Source organism: Elephas maximus, chromosome 2 (assembly GCF_024166365.1).
Source record: "Elephas maximus indicus isolate mEleMax1 chromosome 2, mEleMax1 primary haplotype, whole genome shotgun sequence".
NCBI classification, from domain to species: Eukaryota; Metazoa; Chordata; class Mammalia; order Proboscidea; family Elephantidae; genus Elephas; species Elephas maximus.
In genome coordinates this window covers 69,458,741-69,463,148 of record NC_064820.1, presented here as the reverse complement: position 1 = coordinate 69,463,148, position 4,408 = coordinate 69,458,741, and positions in this window count along the sequence as shown.

Sequence of the window (4,408 nt, the reverse complement as noted above, 5' to 3'; positions counted from 1 at the left end):
GTTAAGTGCTACGGCTGCTAACCAGAAATTTGGCAGTTCAAATCCACCAGGCGCTCCTTGGAAACTCTATGGAGCAGTTCTACTCTGTCCTATAGGGTCTCTGTGAGTCAGAATCCATGGCAATGGGTTTGGTTTTTTTTTTTTTTTTTTTTTGGTCTTATGGTACCTGTGGAGCCCTCGTGGCACAGTGTTTAAGCAACTGGCTGCTAACCAAAAGGTTGGCAGTCTGAAATCACCAGCCACTCCTTGGAAACCCTATAGGGCAGGTCTATTTTGTCCTACAGGGTCACTATGAGTCAGAATTGACTCAATGGCAATGGGTAGTGGTACCACTAATGCACTTTGGATCAACCCAGCTTTTTGTAAACTGACATGAGAGCCCAGCTACAGTTTATATTATTGACTCTGAGATTTATGCTCCTGTAGAATTAATTATTTTCTAACGAATAGGCTTTTCTTGGGGAACAAAACACATTCGTAAATCAGAAATTCTCTGATACCTCATATACAGTCAGTCTGGACTGTGTGCTCTAACCTATGCCAAAAAGGCCAGTGTGGGCCTCCATGTTCAGAACAAAGGTTCAAAGTAAGGACATCAAAGCAAGGCATAAATAGATAGTAATGGCATATTTTAGGGCTTACCAAAGAGGCATGGATGCTGGATTTTGTGTGTGTGTGGCAAAGGGGTTGCAGTTTGGAAGGAGGAGTGAGGGCCAGGGCCTGGCATTAGGCCCCCCCAGGCAGGACAAAATGCGTGATGTGACCCAGGGAGGAGCAGGGAAATGGTCACCTTCAGTCACAGACCAGGGAGAATACAGGAAACCCTCAGAGGTGGGGGACACAGTGATGGTGAAACTTTTCAGGTGATAGGTGGAATTTTAGGCTGGAAGGTATAGTTGTCAACATCAAGGCATCTGTCCAAGGCTAGGGTTAAGGCTGGGGACCCTAAGTAGGATTTTAAGAATGAAACAGGCTCTTCAACTGGGAACCAATGAGAAGCCTAGTCTGTCTTAGGAATTAAAATGTGTCATGAGGGAAAAAGAGAAAGTATTAGGGAGAAAGAGACACTTACTGAAGAACAAAAGCTCCGTTAGAAGCAAAAGGAGAGGGAGCAGTGGTAAGCTGCAAACCAGGGTCCCAGAAGGAAGGCCAGATGCTAGCGCTAAATCTTCACATGCAGGGCCCACCCTGTGCCTGCACATAAAACCAGTCTCCTGAGGACAAGCAATGATTGACAGGTCTTCTCTCTTCCTAGCACACTGCCAAGACCCAAGCACAAGGTATCCTGCTTTCTTGTCTGTTGCTTAGCAACTGCCACCTCCCTGATTACTCGAGTTGTCATAATTTGTCTGTAGCCTATCTAGCCTGAAATTGGGTACCTGGGGCCTACAAGGAAGAAGGCAGAGGCCTGGTTGTTCAACCAAAATACAAGCTCACTTGCAAGTACAAGCAAATACACTCTGAGTTTAAGCTGAGAGTCGAGGGGAACAACAAGACCGATTTGATCCTGTACCCAAACATGGAGTAGGAGAGAGGGAAAAGGGAAGAAAGAAATGCCAATAATTCTGTAAGTCTCAAAATTAACAGAAATGGAGAAGGAGAGACAGAGGTACAGAGAGAGAGACAAGGGGAGACACACACAGAGACAAACAACCAAACAAATAAAATGTCAGATAGTTATTTTAATATTAGAAGATATGATTTTAAATATATATTAAAATAAAAGTTTATTCATTAATAATCATTCTCTTTTTAGGATGAAATTAATTTCCGTCAAACACAAAGAAAAGCATGTATCTTGCCCTTCAAAAAGCTTAAAACTTCCTAGATTAAAATGTTCACAGATCTTCTTCAAGAATTGTAGTAATTAAGTAGTAACATTTAAAACTGTTGGAAAATTCTGTTCTCTGCTGGGTAAGACAAAGACCGAGTCATCAATCAGATGACCTAATGCAAGGACAGTTTTGAAAAGCCCAGGGTAGAGACCTGAAGGTTCTATTCCTACCTGGAAGATCGTCAGCTGGCAAACATTCTACCTCCAGGGATTAAGTCCAAATCTGGTGGCATCGTGTTTAGGAGAAGAGCAGTGGGTTCTAAGAGTCTATGTGTCTGTTCATTAAAGCCCTTAAACTGTCTTCATCAGCCATAGACAACCATTACCTATTTATTCAATGGGGCATACCCAAAAAAGACAAAACTTTCAGGTTATAGTGTAATTAGTACAGATAAGAGTTGCAACAGTGGACAGGGACTAGGAGAGGAGAAAGGGAGGGACAGGGAAGTAAGGTGGAAAGGGTTGAGGAACAAGGCATTGAATGAGAGGAGGAGGATTCTAGGAAGTGGGAGGATCATTGGTAACCTGGTTCCCCTCACATCCTTAAGGCTTAAAGATCATGTATATCTGAGAAAATTATTGTTATTACCATTCCTGAAGTGTGTGTGTGTGGGGGGGGGTTGCCTACATTTTTTTCTATTTTCATATACTTTATTTTTAAGAGTAATTTTAGGTTTATAGAAAATTTGCACAGAAACTAGAGTTTCCATGTTCTACCTTCCCCCGGCACGCTGTTTCTCCTACTATTAACATCTTGCTTACATACTGTACACTTGTTACAATTATGAAACAATTTTGATATGTTATTATTAACTGAAGTCCATAGTTTATGTTAGGTTTCACTCTTTATGCTTTACAGTTCTACAGGTTTTGACAAATGCATAATGTCCTGTGTCCATCAAGACAAAATCACACAGCAGAATAATCTCAGAGCCCTAAAAATGCCTTGTGCTCCACATGTTCATTCCTCCCCCTTCTCTTGGACCCCTCTTCCTAGGAACCACTGATCTTCTCACTGTTTCTATAGTTTTGCCTTTTCCAGAAAGTCATAGAGTTATAATCATAAAGTATATAACCTTTCCAGACTGGCTTCTTTTACTTAGCAATATTCATCTACGTTTCCTCCGTGTCTTTTTGTAGCTTGGTATCTCATTATTTTTCATTGTCGAATAACACTACATTGTATGGATATACCAGTTTGCTTATCCATTTACCTACTGAAGAATGTCTTGGTTACTTCCAAATTGTGGCACTTATGGATAAAGCTTCTGTAATATGTGCAGGTTTTTTATGGACAGAAGTTTTCAACTCATTTGGGTAAGCCTATGTTACCCTTGAAGTTTTTATTTCCTTCTGGTAGTAGAATTTTTGCCTAGTTTCTTTTTTAAACTTCAAAGCTTAGTTTCTCAAGAAATTACTAGGGTATTTTCTTTCGTGAGAGAACAGCTAAGGATATAACCAGTTTACTTAAAAATATTAGAAGAGTTGGTCAATTTACATAGCTATCAGCCCCAGAGCCCTTACTTTCTCTGTTTAAAAATAATGCCAAACTAAAACACTATATCTGGATGTTTTTCTTTGAAATTAATTTTCATTCTTCATTAAAGTAATAAATATAGATAGTTAAAAATTCATACATACTGAAAGGCTTATAATGAAAAACAGTAGTCCTTTAAGCACTTTCGATTCTTACCTGTCCCCACCCCCTACTCCAGTACTATCCCACTTCCTAGAGGCAGCCACTTCCAGCTGGTTCAGCTATTAATTTTTCTCCATGTTTTACAATAATATACTTATATTGCTATTTATTGATTTATTAGGTTTAGACATTCTTTATTGATTTCTTTTATGATTATAGATGATTTAGCTTTTGTTTTTATATTCTCCTATACCTCTTTCCACTTCCCCTATAGTTACAGTACCATATTTAGTCCACTTTTACATTATAATAATAATTATTATATGGTATATTATAATCAATAATAATCACATTATTATTATTCACTACTGAGGCAAATTGTATAATGTTTTGTACTTCCTGAAATTCTTCTGTCCCTCATTGCATATGTCTCTTCCATTTCCTCCAGTGTATACATGTGTATATGTTTTGGTCTCTTTCTTCAATATTAGAGCTCTGGTGATCTTTGCCTCTGTTCATATTGAAATGTGAAGTACTAAAAATCTGAATGGAAGGTCTGTGAGTCATGTGGAGCTTGCCAGATTTGTATTGGGAAATCACTAAATGTTATTTGTGGAAGTCTTTTTTCTGAAGCATTCAGTTTTTCCAGACTTTAATCCCCTCCAATCTCCTGTCCTGAAACAATCATGTGGTTTTAGTTTTTTATCCTATTTGATACAGTGTATTACAAAAAAAAAAAAAATTTTTTTTTATTACATTAATTATTTTGAGATGCTAAGCCAACTTCACATCCTTAGACTAAATCCTACTTGGTCATGGTGTATAATTCTTTTTGTATGTTGCTGGATTTGGTTTTCTATATTTTGTTGCAGATTTTACATCTAGATTTCTATTGATCTGTAGTTTCTTGCAATTGCTTTGTCTGATTTGGTATT